The sequence below is a fragment of the Ambystoma mexicanum genome, chromosome 5q (genome assembly GCF_040938575.1).
Source record: "Ambystoma mexicanum isolate Mex_15411 chromosome 5q, UKY_AmexF1_1, whole genome shotgun sequence".
Lineage (NCBI taxonomy): Eukaryota > Metazoa > Chordata > Amphibia > Caudata > Ambystomatidae > Ambystoma > Ambystoma mexicanum.
The window spans coordinates 1,318,851,728-1,318,872,360 of NC_090933.1; the positions used below are offsets into that span (position 1 = coordinate 1,318,851,728).

The window sequence follows — 20,633 nt, forward strand, 5'->3', positions numbered from 1 at the left end:
GGAGTGATCCCACCTGCAGATGCCGGTAAGTGCCCAAACATGAATGCCACATGTAAATATGCAGTTGTGAGTACTGGGCCAAAGGACCCATTAACACCCCCCCCCCCCCAAGGCAGTGCATGTGTGGGCCAAAGGACCCATTAACAACCCCCCCCCCCCCAGGCAGTGCATGTGTGGGCCAAAGGACCCATTAACAACCCCCCCCAGGCAGTGCATGTGTGGGCCAAAGGACCCATTAACAACCCCCCCCCCCCAGGCAGTGCATGTGTGGGCCAAAGGACCCATTAACAACCCCCCCCCAGGCAGTGCATGTGTGGGCCAAAGGACCCATTAACAACCCCCCCCCCCAGGCAGTGCATGTGTGGGCCAAAGGACCCATCATGATCCGCATGGCAACCAATATCACTGAATGCAGACACCAGAATCAGATGCATGTGACTAACACTATTCAATGTACAATCTTAATGACGCATGTGATGCACCCATCTGCCACCACAACAACACTAATTGCATGCCCTTTGTGTCCCCACAGCCGTTTCAAGTGACAGTGATACTGCACAACAGGCCAGCCAATCAGCATCGGCAAGTACACTAGCCACCGCCACCACACAGGAGGATGCTGCCGGCAGTTCTGCACCTCTGGCCACATTACCAGCCACTACAGATGTGCGGCACACCACCACCACCAACATCCCCACCGTCTCCACACTGGCTGAGTCCAGACAGGTGCCACGGGAACCTATCATGGCCACCCAACACAACACCGAAGGCAGCAGCACTGCAGAGGGGGCGGCCTGCAGTGATAACAGTGCCCCGCAAGAGCACTCGGAAACGGGGCCACAGGGAGAGATGCCCACATTGGAAGGCCTGGGCTCCTTCCATGAGCTGGGGTTCAGCCCCACTTCACTGGGGAGTCCCATGAGGTCGCCCACCCCATCCATGGCCGAACTGAATGCCCGCATGCAGCGGATGGAGGACCAGCAGGCTACCCTCACCCAGCTGGTGGAGAGGGAGCTAGAGGAATCCAGGCTGCAGAGGGAGAGCTACAGCGCCTCAGTGCGTCGCCTGTCGAGGTCCATTGGACGCTTTGCGAGCACCATAGTAACCCTTGCACGCCATGTGCGGGAGGGCAACGACCACACCTCCAGGCTTGTAGAGGCCATGTTGGTTGGCCAACAGGCAAATCTGGCACGGATGCCCTCAATCCCTGATTCTGGCCAATCAAACACTACCTCCCCATCCAGCTCCACTACTGCCAGTCCGAGGAGGCGCTCGAGTAGGCTAACGGGTCCCTCGGGCAAGGTTGCACAGAAGCGCACACGGAAGTGATGGCATGTGTGTGGGGCAGTGCAGGACACATGTGGACTACAAGGGTGTGAGAGGGGTGGGCACGTTTGGGTGTTGGGGTAGGTAGTTTTGGGGGTTTGGACAATGGGCTCTGGGTGGGGGTGGGCACGTTTGGGTGTTGGGGTAGGTAGTTTTGTGGGTTTGGACAATGGGCTCTGGGTGGGGGTGGGCACGTTTGGGTGGTGGGTGGCCCCGGGTGTACAGCTTCCCTAACCAATGCACCTTCTTCCCTGTTGTTATTACATCAATACATCACCATTTCAAATCAAGACATACATGTGTGGACATTGATCATTTATTTTGCAGTGCAACTATTAATTCATTGCCGTCACCATGTTTGTGCATTTCTGTGAATGTGCTGTGACTCAAAAGTAGATGCGAATCAGGGCATCCCGTGCTCTCTGGCCATCATGTGGACCCCCAGGGGGAGGCGGTGCCATCCCATCCCCATCTCCATCCCCATCCCCATCCCCATCCCCATCTCCATCCCCATCCCCATCTTCCTCATCTGCGTCTGGTGGCATTGGGATGTTCCTGCGCAGGCATATGTTGTGCAGCATGGCACATACGAGCGTGATTTTGCCCGTCTTCACTGGGCTGTACAGCAGTGATCCGCCAGATCTGCTCAGACAGCGGAAACGGGCCTTCAGCAGTCCAAATGTCCTCTCAATCATTCCACGTGTGCGGATATGTGCCCTATTGTATGCCTCTTCATGCCTGTTCCTTGGTCTCCGTACAGGTGTCATCATCCATGGCGTGAGTGCATATCCCGCATCACCTACATGGGATGTAGATGGGGGAACATGTCAGTGTTTGTGGCATCATGTCCTCATCTGCTGCTGTGCATTCTTGTATCATCATTCATTCATGCATATGTACCATGCAGTGTCTGGAGGTATGTTTTGGCCATCACAAGGTATGTCGCTGACTGCATATGGGCCTACACATTAACTTGCATGTTTACTGTGCCCTGCGGGTGACATTTGATTGTGTGCATGTCATGGTGCAGTGCTGTCCACACATGGCAGAGTGACTCCACTGTACGGAAGTAGTAAATACACGTCGTCTCATTTACACGCCTCTCGTGCTTTTTGGGGCAGTGTTTCAATTGAGGGTGGGTGTCTGCAGTGGCACAGGGTTCATGGGACAGTGACGGGATTGGCTGTGGCAGCGTGTGGACGGGCACATTGTGGTGCCCTGTCATGTCTTCCTTCATGATGTTTGGCATCCGCTGTGTATTTGGTAGATGGAAGGGGGGTGATGCATGTGCGGTCACAGCGGCACACTCACAATGTTCATTGCCCTGGACACACACACACCACTCCGACATGGTTGTAGCATCGTCAGCTGTACTCACCCAATAGCCATGTGCTTTGTCCGGCATAGCGTTCCATGTACCGTGGCAACGTGGAATTCCGCAGTACCATTGAGTCATGTGATGAGCCTGGGAAACGTGCACAGCAGTTTGTAATCAGTTGCATGGCATCACAAACCATCTGGACATTCAAAGAGTGATACTGTTTCCTATTGCGGAACACCGCCTCAATTGCATGTGGTACTGTCAGCTCGACGTGGGTGCAGTCAACTGCGCCTATGCAATTTGGCATGCCTGCTATGGCATGGAAGGCCAACTTGGTGGCAATGACCTCGGGGAGGGTGCGGGGTAGGGCTATGTGTTCCGACACATGGCGCAACAGGGCATCCAGTACCTGTACCAGGATTTTTGAGAAACACGGTTGTGATATGCCGTGCAGCTCACCAACCGTGTGTTGATAGGTGCCAGTGCCAAGGAAATGCAGAACTGAGACAACCTTCAAGAGGGGGGGGATGGCGGTGGGGGTGTCAATTAGGCTGCTGATGATGTCCTCAATCATGGCGGTGATGTGCAGGATTGTTGCACGGTCCAGCCGGTATAGGGTGTGGATCTGTCCTGGGGTGAGGTTCCAGGGTGAGGCCCTGATGCATGGTATTGGTGGCTGGCGGCGGGGTCGGGCTGGCTGGGCAATGGGGTTTTCCATAGCTGCAGGGTTGACTGGTTGCCGCCTGCGCCTCCTCCGCCTACGCCTCCTCCTCTGCGCCATTACTGCCACCATGTGCAGTACTGCCTGTTGGTTGAGTAGGCCCAATCCCAGTGCTACTAGACCTGCTGCCTGCATGGTTCTGTGTTGTGTTGGGCTGGGTGTGGCCCTTTTGTAGGCTCCCAGTGGCCTGCTAGGTCCAGCTGGGCTGATTTGGTGCACCTGTGCCCTGATTCAGTTCAGCAGGCAGTGTATAACGCCATGTTCGCGGTGGCGGCGGTTCCGCCACCGTGATCACGGTATGTCCGCCATTTTATTCCCGGTATTTCCGTGTCCGCGCTAGTTGTGATGCTCACGGTGTTTCGTGTTGCCGGTAACGGAGGGGTTTCCGTGCAGACGGACTTAAGGGGAACCCTATTTCCGCGGTGGCGGTTTAGGGTGGTGCTATTACCGGGGCCGCGGGTCATGATTGCGCGGACATGGAAACGGTGCCGGTATGGTTTTACCGGCAGTGTTAATTCCGGACCGGAGTACTTGTAATGAGGCCCATTGAGTTTCTGGGGCAAGGGAGAAAGCCTCCCAGGACGTGAAGCTGAAAGTGGGCCTTCTTGGCAAAGTCAGCAATATGAGGTGAGAAGGAGAGAGAGGAGTTGAAGATGAAACCCAGGTTTTTTGCCTCACACAAGGGCAACATGAGCCCCTCCCCCACCCCTAGGAGCGTAGCCAGAGAGGAGGAGGGAAGGAAGGGGCAGGAGTCCCAATGAGGAGGATCTCAGTCTTACTAGCATTAAGGCAGAGATCATTAGCAACACACCATGCCTGAAAAGAAGTCAGACAGTCGGGAATGAGAGAGGAAGGAGAGGTGAGAAGCTAAAAAGGAGAGCCCGGGTTCATCAGTATAACACTGGAAGCGAGGAGAGAAGGTGGAGATCAAGTGGGCGAGAGGGGCAAGGTAAATGTTGAAGCCATGGTGACTGGATAGAGACTAGAAGCACGCCGCAAATGGAGAGTGAGGTGGAGGAGTCAAAAGGACCGAGTTGAACCTGGGAGGGCTGGTCAGAAAGGAAATAGGTCAACCAGCCGAATGCCTGGTCAGTGATGCCAAGCGTATAACGAATCAGATTTATGAGAGTGGCATGATCGACAGTGTCAAAGGCAGAGGACAGAATAAGGAGGATGAGAACAGAAGGAGAGTTGGAGTCGAGGTTTGAGAGCAAATATTCACGGGTGTTCAGAAGAGCAGTTTGTGCCTCTACCTGCTCTGAAGCCAGACTGGTGGTCGTGGAGACAGCCAACAGATTCAGTGTGATTGATTAGTTGGGAGATGACCAACTTCTCCAGGAGTGTGCCCAAGAAGGGGGTAGTGGAGATAGGGCAGCAGTTTGCCAGGCAGGAAGGGTCCGCAGAAAGGTTTTTAGGAGGGGGTGCGCAAGGGAGTGCTTGAGAGGTAGTGGGAAGGAGCCAGTTGCAAAGAAGAGGTTGCAGAACTCAGACAAGGAGGGAGCGAAGGAGGCAATGTTGTCCTTGATAGTTCTGGAGGAGCAGGGAAACACCCGTTTGGAGGAGACTTTCATAGAGCAGACTGTCGTCGAGAACTTTTCCGGTGCTATGGGTAAGGAAGAGAGTAGGATGGAAAGAGAGCGGGGACCCAAGGGAGGCCTGAGAGCAAGTGGGGGGAGGGAGGGAAGGAGGAAGGGAGGACAGGATGTCCTGAGGCTAATTGTGAAATGGGAGGCTAAAGCCATGCAGAGGGCCTGGGAAGGAGAAGCAGAAGTGGAGACTGCAGTAGGATTGGCGAGTTCCTTACAGATTGAAAAGTTCTGCTGTGTTGTTGAGGGCACCAGAGACACACGCTTGGATATGGGCCCACTTCTTGGAGCAGATGCAGAATCTGTATTCCCTTTGGATCAGGCAACAGGCCAGTTCGCCACAGGATGTACAAGAAGCCAACCACTTCCGCAACTCTGCACTTGCTTTTCAACAAGGCAAGGTCAGAATCATACCAACTATTACACTTGGAAGCAGGCTTCATGCAGATTCTAATGGCAGGGGCAAGGGTGTCAAGAGTGTTGGCAATGGAGAGGTGAGAGGTGAAGGTTAGCAAGGGCAGAGTCAGTGGGAGAGTTAATAGCAGCTACTGAAACTTGCGTCATCTGGTGATTGACGGTAAAGGAGACTGGCAGAGGCTTAGCCAGGGAGCCCAGGGGCTCAAGATGAGAGGAGAGCATGATCAGACCAAGAGAGGTGTAGCGAGAGGGTTAGCGAAAGGGACGTCTATAAAGATGAGCATATCCAGGGTGTGCCTGGCTGAGAGCGACTGACTGGATGGAGGAATGGTGAGGGAAAGTCAGAGGTCACGGAAGAGTTACGTGGTTGCATCATGAGAATCAAGAAGAATATTGAAGTCTGAGTAAGAGGTCGGCCCACTTTGAGAGGAAGAGCAAGACCAGCCCTGGGGTCCTGTAAATGGTGGTGTAAGAGAGAGTAGAAGAGTCACAAAGCTTGCAGACAAGGCATTCAAAGGAAGAGTAGGAATGAGTGGGTATGACAGAAGCAGGGCCCAATCAGGGAAAACTCTGCCGTCTGACCAGTTAAGCCTGGGCTTGGAGAGGATCTTGTAGCCCTCAGGAAGGAGAGTGTCAAAAGCAGTGACAGAGCTGGCATTGAAGCACGTCTCATTGAGAGCGAGGACATCAAGGTCAAAGTCTTCAAGGAGTTGACAGAGGTCAGAGGAGTGTTTAATAGTAGAGCAAGAGTTGAGGGTAGCTAAGTGAAGCTGGTTGCCACCTTTGAAAGTCATCCGGGGATGGGTACAGAGAGGTGTTTTAATAAGGCCCCTCTAAAATGCTTGGTTTTACTTGGAACAAGGCTTGATTTTTCTTTGTTGATGGGAAAGCCCAGTTGCTTTCCTACATTTGTGTCATATTGATGGATTCTCTCCTGTTATTAGCCAGTTGTCCAGATATGGGTATAATGTTATGGTTGGGGCACAGACGAGCACCCACCACTGAGATTTACTTGGTGAAGACAAGGCGCCGATGGAATCCCAAAAGGAAGCCCATTGAACTGAAAATGATGGTTTGCTACATTGAGCTGTAGCTATTTGCAGTGACCTGGAAACATTAAAACAGGAAAGTCTGCATCATGTTACCATGACAAGGGGGGTCATTACGACCCAGGCGGTAAGTACACCAACTTTACCACCATGGTGTAAACTATGTTTACACCATGGTGGATAGCGGATTTACCGCCCCATTCCAAGGTGAGTGGGGTGGTAAATCCCCATTTCCCATTTTACCCTTCCCCATTCCCATTTTTGCCCCATAGGGCATAATGGGAGTGGGGAAGGCGCTAATTACGCCACCGTAAATTACGGTGGCGTAATTAGCACCAAGGCGGTTTAGCGCCATGGATTTTAACGGCTGCTAAAAGCAGCCGTTAAAATCGGAATCAGGCGTTAAGGGTTAACGACAGCGTTAACCCTTAACGCCTGAGTTGTAATGAGGCCCAATGTCCTTCTTTTGCAGAGGGATATATTTGAGGGTAACCATCCTGAATTTCTGGGATTTTACACGTTTTCTTGCTGGCTGTTGGTTCAATACTGGCCTTTTGGTTTGTCTATATTGGGTAAAAGGAAACCGTAAGAAAAATAACGCCTATTCACCAAGTGGTTGGCACTGGCTCTATTGCTTGTTTTTGTAACAGCGCCTTGACCTCTTATTGGAGCCGTGAGAAAGGATTGTGTGGAGGCAGATCCAACTTATTCTCTGTATGCACTTAACACCCACTTGTCTGACATAATCCCCTCCCAAGCATTGCTGATAATCAGTCCTAGGAACCGCCACTTAGCCGGACCCAATCCAGAGACTGAAAGTGACCACAGCATCTGCTGCCCTGGGGCCCTCTGCAAACGAATTAAGCAATCCCAGTGAATTTAGGAACCCTAGTGGTGGTGCTTAGCTTAATTGGAACAAGCGGGACAAGCTTGCATACAAATTTTACTGCACACACCCCACAACATGGCTTAAGGGGTGGATGGTAATCACTCTACCACTTCCTTGACTGATCATGCTTGGTGTAGTTCTGGCCAAGGCTACTCCAATGGGCTTTAGAGCAGTGGTCTTCAATCTGGCGGGGGGGGACTTCCCCCCGGGGGATGGGAGGGGCAAGGATGTCCAAGGGGGGTGCCACACTCTTTTAAAAAGGGATTAAGATGACTGCTTTTAATTGAAACTATAAACAGTAGAAAATCTGTTTATATTTTTCAAGAGCCTGCTGCCCCCTAGACATCCTTTGCCCCGCTCCCTGGGGGTGGGGGGGTCAACCTCTATGTGGGGAGCCCAAAAACAATATTTTGACTCAAAGGGGTTGGGTGATTCAGTATGAAAACATTTGAAGACCCCTGTACTAGAGTGATGGGATTGGGAAAGGACGCCTAATCTTTCACACTTAACTTGTTCTTTCATCACTGGAACAGTTTACTCATCTGTTGGCTTTTCAACTACTTTAAAGACTCTTGACTCACTACAAAACATATTCTTGGAACTTAAGGGCACTGGGTCTACTTATGCTAGAGGGCTTATTTCTTAAGTAGGGTAAAATTGTTGATATTTTTTTTAAAGGCATATGTATTTAATTTATTGAGCACTTTCGCCAAAGTTCTTTACAAAAACTCGAAATACAATGGTACAATAAAAATGAAGCATGATAACCAAATGAATGATCATAGCTGATTAGAGGAAAGAGAACCAATACGAGTTGTTAAATGGGAACAAAAAATATGATAGGTAGAGGATGAACAGGTAGAACGTGGAAGAGCATTCCAATGCTTAGGTGCAAGAAGAGGAAAAGAACTGAATCGAGAAGCATAGGGCGGCTAAGAGGGACAATGAGAGGACAGAAATCTGGCAGGTCATTGTAAGCAAAGCACACAAGATAGCAACACATTTTCCAAAATAAAAATCTGGATTTCCCCTCCTTGGAACAAGTAGGTTTACCTATCTTTGCTGCTTACTTTCACATGTAATTGACTACATTATAATTTATAGTGAGGAGAGTGCGGGTATGTGTAAGAGAGATTATTCCTAAAAACAAAATATATTGGTTCTAAAATATCCACATTCCTCCCCAGCAGGTGGTACCATAACACCAAGGTCTGGTTACTCTGGCCTAAAACCAAGACTCCTAATGCTATACTTTCACATAAAGGCTTTATCACATCAGTGATTGAGACTTTAATGGAAAAGGCCCATCCCTCACCCCTCCTGACAGGGTGGTCCAATATCAGGATTTTAGATATGATATATGGCATTTATAACATGCCTGAACGGGTAAGTGTTTCCTCCCGAACTGCTTGAGCGATGCTCCAAGAAAAGGTCAGCCCTTGCAACATGGATGGCTAAACCAAGTGACACCACCAAGCTTGCCTTCAAAAACATTGCTAAAGAATATAAAGCCCCCCATTATCTCAGCCAAAACCAATTCCTTCAACACCAGGATAGTCAACGCTAAATCAAGATCCAGAGAAATGTTCGCTATCTTCAGGGAACTGGAATCTCCCGCGCCCATCCCGCCCTCCCTAACCAAAGACGAGGACTGGTGTAACAAGATTCAGGATGCCATGCTCGACAAACTGAACACCCTACAAGACAAAATCACCAGTCACCAAAATGCACTAAAACAACAACTACCCAACTTACACCTGGATCCCACTTGCGAAATCCCAGCCTTCTCATTCGAAAAGATGAAGGAACAGGACGTACTGGCAATCCTCAACTCTATCAAGCCATCAAACTGTAAGGGTGAATCCTGAGCAGCACAGCTCATTAAAGACAGTGCACCCACCCTGGCACCCTTTATCACAGCGTTTATTAACGCCTCCTTCAAAACCAACTGTGTCCCATCATGCCTCAAAGAAGCCTGGGTGTGTCCACTGCCGAAAAAACCTACACTGGACCCTAAACTCCCGGGAAACTACAGACCTATTACAACGGTCCCTTTCCTGCTGAAGATTCTGGATAAGGCAGCCTACCTACAGGTCCACAAATACTTGGAGACTCATCACCTACTAGGCTTCCGTCCAAAACACGGAAAGGAAACTGCATTATTGGACTTAAAAAAAAAAAAAGAACAGATCGACGACCTCAGAGATAAAGGCAAACCCGCCCTCCTGCTACTCCTCGGCTTATCTGCAGCCTTTGACCTTGTCAACCATGTTACTCTTTGCCACCACCTCTCCTCAGCCGCCAACTTTTCGCCAAATGCCACTGCCTGGATTTCATCCTTCCTCAAGGAAAGACCAATGAAGGTCTTCTCAGACCAAGCCAGTGCAAGGCCCAAACTAATCAAATGCGGAGTACCACAAGGATCTTGTATCTCGTCCACTCTTTACAACCTTCATGAGATCGCTATTTAATTATCTGGACTCCCTAGGCATCACATATACTCATTATGCAGATGATACTCAGGTCCTCATACCCCTGACAGGAGACTATGAGCCTACCAGAAATCCCTTGACTCTATCCACGTCACTATCCAAACCTGGATGGCCATAACATTGGCTGTGCCTCAACAGTGAAAAAACAGAACTCTTACTCATTCGCTCACTGGAAACACTGAAGAAACTGGATGCAAAATACAACTCCTTCCAGATCAACAACACCCCCAAATCCTTGTATCGCAGGCAGTAAAAACTCTGGAAGTCTACTTAGATTCGAACCTCACTATGGTCAGGCAGGTTAACGCCATCTCTTCAGCATCGGCCTATCTCACAAAACTAATCACAGCAGCCAGACCATTCCTGATGCAACAAAACTGCCTCACCATCTCCAGAGCAATAATTGGGTCCCAACTGGACTATTGTAACGTACTGCTGCTAGGTACCTCTGCGAAAAACATCAGGAAACTCCAAACGGTACAAAACAATGCTCTCAGAGCAGCCACTGGCATCTCAAGAAGAGACCACATCTCGGCCACTAGAAAATCTGTCTACTGGCTCCCCGTCAAGGAGCATATTATTTTTAAGACTCTGGCACTCACCCACAAATGTCTGCATGACGCAGCACCCCTCTACCTCGCCCAGAGATTCACCCCTCCACACACCCAGAAGAACAGCCTACACTAACTGTTTGGCCATCCCCAAAAGCATCAGGGCACGGGCAGGGGGGTTCAAGTTTCCCAGTCATTGTGGCCACCAACTGAAACCTTCTACCCCCCCCCCCCCTCACTCAGGAACATCGAGTTTCACACAGCGTTCAGGAAAGCAATCAAAACACTCTTGTTTGTGTAGGCTCCTAAACACCTGCGGTCTTATATGTATAATATATGTAGAACTGTACTCCTTAAGACAGCGGCTCTTCATACAACTAAGACATTCCTTGTATGTATCATATGAATATGACTGTATTCTCCAATGCACTTGCTCCCTGTAACCTTTGCAATGCCTCTTGTTCACGCAACTAAGACATCTTCTTGAAACAGCGCCTTAATGCCTCTGGGCTGCAGGCGCTTTACAAATACAAAAGATAAATTAATAAATAGGCGCGATAAGACAAAGAGGGGGAACAAGGGAGGACAAAATAACAATCTTACTAGGCCTTGTGTCATTCAGATTGTGCAAGTGCGGGTAAGGGGAGAAGTGCCTGGGAAGGGGGAAGTGCAGTTAACTTAGAAGTGCAGCCAGTGGGTGGCTCATAAGTGTAGACAGAAGGGACTGTAGAGTTGCAGATACAGACCCTTAAGTGCTGTGGAGCCCTGAGGCAGTGCAAGGGCAACTGGACATGGAGGAGCCTGGGCCAGAGTTCAGGGAGTGACCAGGTGACCAGTGCACGGAACAGTCAGGTGCACCAGCAGGGGAGAGGAAGAGAAAGCGGAAGCGAAAAGGAATGTCTGGAGTTGGTTCCGGAACCGGATGTGGTTCCGCTCAAGTTTGAGAGAGGCAGGGAGGCTGTTCCAGAGGGAGGCCACAGCGGAGGAGATAGATCTACCCCCAACTCTCTGCTTGGAGAAGTGTCTGCCCCTCAGAGAGTTGGAGGTGGATGAGCGGTGAGCTTGAGAAGGAAGTTGTTTTGGAAGAAATATTTGCAGGTAGAGGGGTCCCAGGCCCCAGAAAGCCTTGTGGACAATGCAGAGGGTCTTGAAGTTGATCCTTGCAGCCACAGTGAGCAAGCAAAGAGATTCTAAAGCTGGAGAGACACAATCCCTGGGCTTGAGGCCAAGGACAAGTCTCACAGTCCTGTTCTGGATACTTTGCAAAGGTCGAATAGTAGAGGCAGGAAGATTTAGAAAGAGAGGACCAGAGCTCTGGAGACAGTGAGCATCTGGGGAAAAGTGAGAAAAGGAAGAATACCTCTGAGGAGGTACAATTGATAGTTTGACTTCTTAGAGACATCAGAGATGTGAGGAGAGAAGCAGAGAGTGGAGTCGAAGATGACACCAATGTTCTTAACCTCACAGGAAGAAGCAGGTAGAAGGCCCAGAGTGGGCGGTCAGAGAGAGGGGAAAGGAGGGAGCAGGTGTCCCAGTGAAGAGGATCTCAGTCTTACTGGCATTAAGTCAGAGATCATTGGCAGCACCCCATTCCTGAATTGCGGCCAGACAGTCTGGTATGAGAGAAGAAATAGAGGTGGCTGAGGGGAGCCTGAAAGAAAGCGTAGTGTCATCCATATAACATTGAAAATTGGAGCAAAAAGTAGCGATGCAGTGGGTAAGAGGTGCCAGGTAGTGGTTGAAGAGCCAGGGAGAGAGGTTAGACCCCTGGGGAATATGAGAGAGAGAGAGATAGAGAGAGAGAGAAAAGACCCCAGTTGGACCACCCGAGAGGGTCGTGAGATAGGAGGTCAACCAGGCCAGGGCCTGATCAGTAATATCAAGGTTGTCCCAGAGACAATTGAGCAGGATGGCACAGTTTACTGTGTCAAAATCAAAGGACAGATCAAGGAGAATGAGGACAGAAGGGAGATTAGTGTCAAGATTGGAGAGCAAGTCTTCACAGGTGTTCAGGAGAACAGTTTCTGTGCTTCTGGCAGCTCTGAAGCCAGACTGGTGGTCATGGAGGCAACCAACAGATTTCAGCATGCAGGTTAAGCTGGGAGATAGCCAGCTTTTCCAAGAGTTTGCCCAGAGTGATGGAGATCGGGCGATGGTAAGCCGAAGAGGAAGGATCAGCCGAGGGTTTCTTTAAAAGGGGGGGGCCTAAGAGAGTGCTTAAGGGGGCAGGGGAAAGTGCCATTGGCAAAGGAGTGATTGCAGAAATCGGCCAAGGCTGGAGCAAGGGTGTCGATGTGGTCCTTGATAGTCCTGGATGAGCAGGGGAGAACCTGCTTCGATTAGACTTGCATAGGTCGGACATGTCTAGAATCATCATCAGGGGTGAACAGGTGACAGGAGGAGGAGAGACTGCCTCAGACAGGCCAGGAGTGGTAGAGGAGGAGGAAAAAGGAGGAAGAGAGGGTGGGCAGATCCCTCACATAGCACATCTTGCAGAGTTCGAGAGGTGTTATGACCGAATCATGCTGCTGTCAGCAACAGTATCTGCAAGGTGTGAGCTGTGAGGACATGATGAAGACCTAGGCTGAGTTGATGGAGCCACATCTTGGAGATTCCCTCCCAGGGCAATGTATGAGAGAGTGCTTCAAAGTGGTTCTTCATCAGGAATGTGCATGGGGGGCTAGCCAATAGGGGGCCCTACCACTTAACAATGCCAATTGGTCTTTATTTCCCATAACTGGAGACAAGAAGTTAATAAATAAGGGATACAGATGATTTCCGGAGCCTGTAATACTCTGATCAACTGAATTGCTAACCGTTCACAAACGGGTGCAAGTGGGCCGTCACTGTCCTTCACAAGCATGAGAAAGGGGCTTCCTTTTAAATCACCTCATGTTGTGCCCCTCTAGCGGGTGGGCAGGCAAGGGGAGTGTGGGTCTGTCATACTTCTGCACTCCACATCCGATAGTTAGGGGAAAGTATGTTTTTAAAGATTTGATTACAATTTACTGGAGTAGTTTTAATAATAATGGAATGCAAGGTAGATTAAACGTATTTTTACCCTTTTCTTTTATTATTTCAAAGCAATGTAAGCTATTGATATAATGTTTTAAGAAATTAGTGTTTCTTTTTTAACTCAGTGCATTTAGGAATCATGTTTATTCATAGTAATGTAATGAAATGCTTCCTCTTTTTCCCCACTTTATGTATTGTTGTTGGTGCAATTGGGTGAATCTTTTTTTAACCAATAATAAACCTAAATAATTGTTTTAAACGTCAACACCCCATACCATCCTTTCCATCTCATGCTCTCAATTCCCCTCCAGACCACTCACGCGTTCATGTCTACATACATAACACCAAGATGGATAAGATGCTGTAATCACCCGCCAAAGTGCAGATCTGGTGCTCTGTTTCATTCAGCCCCTCCTCAATCCCTTGCGCCCCAGGTGATCTGGAAGGAGAACAACCAATACTACTTGTAGCTACCAATGTGCCCATTTAATTCACTTGTAGAACTCCAGTCCTCCACCCCCTATAGCAGAGTACTGTGATCCACCATAGAGGTCCAATAGCAAATTACCAATTGTGTTTAATAGGACGGCACAGAGGAAGATAGTCACATAACATAACAGGTGTATTTGTGGAGTGCACCCACCCCACACTGGTGTATTTTGGTTTTATAGACAGAATGTACCAGATGTTCATTGTTACACAACTCAGTGGTACTCATTCAGTTAATCTTGGGTGGATGAAGTGCTGGGTGGACCTGCAGGGTTTCAAACCAGTGACTATGAGGTCACACGCATGGATCCTTCTAGAGAATGCACTAGTCCACTGGGGCACAGACATGAACCCCAAACCTGGACCTGGACACCATTTCCAGGAAGAGGCAGGAATGGAGACAGGAGAGAAGGGGACATGAAGGGTACAGGAACGCAGGGAGCGAGACCAGCTATCTCAGAAGCATAGAACAACCTGTGCAGACAAAAACTACAGCAGTTATTTACCTTTTGGTGCCTGTGCTTCTTACGTTTTGCAGAGTAGGATGACGCAATAGTGTGTTTAGATCTAGAAATGGAAGACATTATGTTATTAAATACTACAAATGCAAGACATCCTATACCGATATATAATCAAAACATCCAAAGAGGATAATCGAAACATCCAAAGAGGAGCTGCCGTTCCCCTCTCCCCTCCCAGGAATGCACCCTCCATCACATACACAGAAGACAGGAATAACTGGAGGTTTATGAAGAAATTTACACTTGGCCAAAACAGATGTTCACTTTCTCGCCAGTCACTCACCTACAGCAAATGATTCCTTAGAATATTGTGATGTATTCCACATTTTAAATGGCAGCATTTGAGGTCCCAGACAATGAAAACACAGCGCATCCCCCGCACGGGACCTTGGTGAGCGACTGCAGATTGGCCGGACTGAACATCTGCATCAGCAAAGCCGAAGAACGGACATGCTCTGATTACTTACCGGTAATCTTCATTACTCCTAGTCCTACTCTTCCTCGTCACAGTACTTACTTCATGAGGCACCCGCCTCCGACACAGGACCTTCTTCTATTTCTTTAAATCCCTATAACTCCTCCCCCACATCCATGTCACTCAGTTTCATATTACCAAGCCGGAGCATGGGACCTTCCCCGCAGGGAGGGTGAGGAGGGTCGTCAGTACTGTGACGAGGAAGAGTAGGACTAGGAGTAATGAAGATTACCGGTAAGTAATCAGAGCATTACCTCCACGTCCACTCTTCCTCGTCCCAGTACTTACTTCATGAGGTATACCAAAGCATCAACGGGGAAAAGGTCCCAATGAGACAGAGCCAAAAACAGTGCAGCAAAACACACCCACAATAACTCTTAATTCACATCCCCACAGACAAAAACTCCAACCACGAAGGAACCAACCCCCGAGTGGGAGAAACTCAACCCATAGCGGTTGATGAAAATGCCTAGACCAGCCAAGGCGGCAGCCATACAAATCTCTTGCAGAGAAAAACCCTCCTTACATCGGGCCAGGAAGCCGCGAAACCCCTGGTAGACCGCCCCTGATTGTGCGCAGGCACAGGCAGGCCAGAAGCCACATAGGCCCTAGAGATCACAACCCAGAACCACCGGAAAATGGAAACCACAGATGCGTTATGCCCAGCCCCAGCCAGACCACAAGCAATCAGAAGACTATCAGATTGGTGGAAAAGGCAAACCAAGCCAAATACTCCAACGCGTCCCGCCGGACATCAATGTTAAGCTGAGCCACCTCCTCAGGCGTTCTTGGATCATGAAAGAAGTCAGGGAGAACCAGACCCTGAGAGGTGTGAAACCCGAGAGACAACTGAAGGGAGAAACTTCGGACCACACCCCGGCACCACCGAGTCTGGCAGCACCCTCAGGAAAGGAGCGTGACATAAGAGAGCCCCAATCTCCCCAAGCCTACGGGCAGAAGTGAGGGCAATAAGAAAAGCAGATTTCAGTGTAAGATGTTTGATATCAATCTCGGAAATGGGCTCAAAAGGAGGCCCATGAAGGAACCGTAATACAAGAGGGAGATCCCAAAAGGAAAGCCCTTTATCAGCCCAAGGAAGGGAAGAAGAAAAACCCTGGATCAACTTCCCCACCAACACCTCCCCATCCAAGTGACCGTCAGAGTCCCCCAAAAGGAATTTCATGGAGGCCCGCTGAGAGCGAAGCCTGGAAAAACTGCCAGGCCCCTGTCAAAACCCTTCCTGGAGGAACCGAAGGATAGCAGAGGCCAGAACGCAGGGGAGGGATCCCAGACTGCCCATACCAGTCTCGGAAATGGCCCCAATGTCTGCCTAACACCTTCAGAGTGGAGGGTCTAAGAGCATCCATTTGGACTCAACTACAGGATCTGAGAACCCCTGAGATATCAACCTAGACTGAGCAATAGCCACACCGCCCATTGCATCCGGTGGAATTCTAACCGCAGATCCCCTTGAAGGGGACACGGCCACCTCGGAACCAGCCAAGGTTCCTAGGAACGAAGCTCCAACAGAGAGGGGAGCCAACTCCGGCGGCACCAGAACAGAGCTAACAACAACACAGTCACCCTGGACACTCAGATGCGCCAAACCACCCGGGGCAGAAGGGGAATAGGCGGAAAGGCATAAAGGAAAACCCCAAGGCCACTGTACAGAGAGGGCGTCCATCCCCCAATCCCCTCAACCTGAAACCGAGAGCAGAAGAGGGGAACTTCTGCTGAGGCCGGGGATGCAAACAGGTCTAGAACCAAAGACCCTAATCTGACACAGGTCACCGCAAAGACCTGGGCCAACAGGACCAGTTCTGCAGAGGAGTGAAAACCGGCGTCTGAGAAGATCCGCTTGAACATTGTCCACCCTTCTGATCCGTGAGGCCAGCAGATACACCAGATGAGATTCCTCCCAGGTGCCTATCAGCGCTGCCAGAGCATTCAAGGAACAGCCGGAACCCCTTTTGCAGTTCACATATGCCAAGGCCGTCGTATTGTCCGATCGGACCAAAAACCGCCGACCCTCCAGCAACTCCTCGAAGTACACCAGAGCTTGCACAATGGCACAACTCTTGCCAATTGGATGATCACCGGCTCTCCCCAGATCTCACAACCCTTGAGCTGAGAGGACCCCCAATGTATACCCTTTCTGCTGGTGTTGGTAGTAGGAGAGGTCACAGGAGGAAGGACCAAGCACACCTCAGACTGTAGACCTGAAACCCCCCGCCACCATAGCAGGGACACTCGCAGCGCTGGGGACACTGAAAACAAAACTACGAAATCCGAGATGTCGGGAGCCAGTGGGAGAGAGTATAAGACACCAAGAGACGTAACCGAAGACAGGCTCAAGGAACTGGAAAACATGCAAGACGCCACGTGCCCCGTAACTTCAGCAACAGGTGAGTCGAGACATACTGCCTTCTGAGAACCCAGCCCAGAACAGCCAGCAAGCGCCCCCCCTGCACAACATCCAGAGTACGCTCTCCCCAGACGTCCGGACAAGCAGTGCAGGGTCTTGAGACCCATAAGCAGGTGACACATCCTAGAAGGCATTGGGACCAGGAACACCCGCAAGTAGAAAACTTGACCCTGAACAGGGAGAGGAACGGGCAAGACGGTAACCCACAACAACCGTTCGGAGAGAACGGATCCCATGGCCAACCACTTGGACCGTGAGCTGGGTACCAAAGTCCTAACCATGCAAACCTGGACAGGAGGAGACAGGAACGGCAACTGATACCCCCTCCAGAAGGATCCCATTACCCAGGAAGCCGAACCCCACCGGTCCCATACACCTCCGAGAAGATAGAGACGAGGAGCCAGGGAAAACCGCCAGTCACGGCACTTGCACCAGAGGGAAATCACAGGACGTTGAAACAGGCCTGCGCCACAATATAACAGCATGCTTGTCAGCCCACAAAAAGATTTGACCTATCAAAAGGAAGATACTGGACAGCCCAGAAGTCCAGCAGACTATGGCCCCCTCAGCCGACAGAGGAGCCACCAGGCTGGCGTCAAAAGGGCAGAGTACTGTCACAAAGCGGGGCAAAGCAATCCATCCCGGATAGCCGACATCAAAGGCAACCCCCTACCTGAGGTATGCCTATACTGGAAAAACCCACTGAAGTGACATCCCCCTCCTGAGAGGAGGCGTGAAAGCAACACGTCAGCACTGGAGGACCTAGGGCCTAAAAGAAGAGACACTGGGAACCCCCTGCATGGCCGTTACTTCCATGATCATTTTCCATAATCCCATGCCGGACAAGGGAAAAGCAAATCAACTCCTTTGACTTTCCCTTGCGCAGTTTAGAGGAAGAGGACAGGACAAGGAGTCTGCGTCCATAGCTAGCACAGACCCAAACACACCACTAACACACCACATGACTGAGAGGTGGCTTGAGCCCCTGTATCCAGTAGCTGGTAGCCCCATGCTCTAAATCGTTCCAATGCATCGGTCTAGGAAGGATGAAGGACCGAGTCAGCACCGCTGAGACTCGAACCCGAAGTGTAGACTATGCCAGGCCGGTACCCTTCCGGCCGCTTGCAGATGTGTCCAAAATCTGCGCCGTATTCACAGGCAGCACGCAAGGAATGCAGCCAACATCCGGTGCATACTGGGCTGTGTGTGTCTGAGGAGCTGGTGGTATGTGACATGTCTGTGACAGAACAGAGCCCCGCACTTTCAAATACTCTGTCACAGTCACCCCACGACAAGAAGCAGAGAGTCCTCACAGCAAAAAAGGAAGGCTAGCCCATACTGCCAAGTGCTTGCCATCATTTCCAATAAAGATGTGTACACAGAGCACGAGGTAACGGCCTTTCAAAGGAGTCAAGATGGCCATACCAGCAAGAGAGGGGAAAACATCAAGCACAGTCCTCCCCTCTCCTTACCTTCCCCCAGAGAATGCAGCTGACATCCGGTGCATCCTGGGCCGTGTGTCTCTGAGGAGCGGGTGGTATGTGGCATGCCTGCGACAGAACAGAGCCCCCACACTTTCAAATACTCTGTCACAGTCACCCCACGACAAGAAGCAGAGAGGCCTCACAACAAAAGGGAAGGCTTAGCCCATACTGCCAAGTGCTTGCCATCATTTCCAATAAAGATGTGCACACAAAGCACGAGGAAAACGGCATGTTGAAGGATTCAAGATGGCCACACCAGCAGGAGAGGGGAAAAATATCAAGCACAGTCCTCCCCTCTCCTTACCTTCCCCCAGATAATGCAGCTAACATCCGGTGCATCCTGTGCTGTGTGTGTCTGAGGAGCGGGTGGTATGTGACATGCCTGCGACAGAACAGAGCCCCCACCACTCCCAAAGACTCTCTGCCACTGTCACCCCACGACAAGAAGCAGAGAGGCCTCACAACAAAAGGGAAGGCTAGCCCATACTGCCAAGTCGAATCAAGATGGCCAAAACAGGAGGAGAGGGGAAAAACATCAAGCCCAGTCCTCCCCTCTCCTTACCTTCCCCCGGGCCGTGCAGGACCCGGGACACAATGCTCACGCTGCGGTCCGGAGCCCAGCAAAGAACCGAGCGAGGCAATCCAGCTCAACTGTGACCCCAAGCCCCGCAGGGGGCCCAGGAGCAGTGCCGCACCTGAGGGAGCCGAGGGCCCCGCCACACAGCCCCCCCCAGGGGGCCAGCAATCGGTGCTCCCCAGTGCCCCGCACCGGGAAGAAAAAGTCCAACCTGCCGGAGGCAGGAAAAATTTAAACTGAGTGACATGGATGTGGGGGAGGAGTTATAGGGATTTAAAGAAATAGAAGAAGGTCCTGTGTCGGAGGCGGGTGCCTCATGAAGTAAGTACTGGGACGAGGAAGAGTGGACGTGGAGGTAATGCGCAGTGCTGAGACACTAATACACAGAGCATGCGCAGTAAAAGGATGCCGAGTCAGGAACGGGTATTCGCAAACACACACAGCGCATGCTCAGAAATACGTCTGCGTAGCGTGATGAACTGTCGGGGCACTGAGACAGAGATCACACGACCATGCGCAGGATCAGAATGAGGAGCGGCGTGCATTTTGGAACTTAGTGCGCATGCTCAGCGATCCTGCGAGAACACAACGGGGCAGGCATGCTCATGGGCAGCCCACGCAAAAATAGAAATTAAGAATCCCGAAGGGCAGGGCATGCTAGAAGGAAAGGCAAGCCCGGATTACTTACTGGTAATCTTCATTACTCCTAGCCGTACTCTTCCTCGTCCCGGTACTTACCTTTAGGTATGTCCATGCTCACTGGAACTCTTTTTTACAAGCTGGCTCATTCTGGCGCCTCCTACCCCAGGAGGTATAACCTCCTGTTAAATTCATACGTGCAGGAACCAGTGATCAAAACAATCATGTTGACGTCTAAATAATGCGCAGCACTAAAGGTGTAGCTTCTTTATTCACTGGCTTGTAACTGCCAACTTGGCAGTAACTCCGCCCACACCACGTGATCGGCTGACACCCGATCTAGATAGTGAAATGGGGCAAGCTAAACGCTTGTCCCTATGGACATAAACATAGGACATTACACCTCCCAGTAAATCCAAAGCAATAAATGGCCAACTTCCTCCAAGGGGCGGGCGGGAAGAGTAGTGCGTACTGGGATGAGTAAGAGTAGACTAGGAGTAATAAAGAAAGTAATCCGGCTTTACCTCTGTGTCCCTCAAACCTTGGTCAGTACTTACCTTTGAGTCGCACCAAAGCAAAACAGGAAGGATGCCCATGCACACCACAAAAGACACAAACAGCAATGGTAATGCAAAAGCAACCCAACACCTATTTAT

General features: G+C 50.5%; 2 protein-coding genes and 1 pseudogene across 7 annotated transcripts in view; 1 reads left to right on the forward strand and 2 right to left on the reverse strand.

The window, feature by feature from the left end:
* The window catches only part of LOC138498483 (zinc finger protein 615-like), a 222,110-nt gene extending 207,685 nt beyond the window's left edge, over window positions 1-14,425 (reverse strand). For 2 of the 3 annotated variants that reach the window (XM_069622247.1, XM_069622243.1), the window contains exon 1: window positions 14,363-14,411. The gene's annotated coding sequence lies outside the window, so the exon portion shown is untranslated. Of the gene's footprint in view, window positions 1-14,362 lie in introns of all 3 variants that reach the window. The other variant, XM_069622244.1, reaches the window with a different exon arrangement.
* The window catches only part of LOC138498498 (zinc finger protein 850-like), a 661,846-nt pseudogene that overhangs the window by 159,242 nt on the left and 481,971 nt on the right, over window positions 1-20,633 (forward strand).
* LOC138498478 (zinc finger protein 268-like) overlaps window positions 1-20,633 on the reverse strand; it is a 286,623-nt gene that overhangs the window by 21,187 nt on the left and 244,803 nt on the right. For 2 of the 4 annotated variants that reach the window (XM_069622229.1, XM_069622228.1), the window contains one exon: window positions 14,363-14,423. The exons of 1 other annotated variant lie outside the window; for it this stretch is intronic. The gene's annotated coding sequence lies outside the window, so the exon portion shown is untranslated. Of the gene's footprint in view, window positions 1-14,362; window positions 14,424-19,323; window positions 19,571-20,633 lie in introns of those variants that run through there. One more of the 4 variants, XM_069622230.1, reaches the window with a different exon arrangement.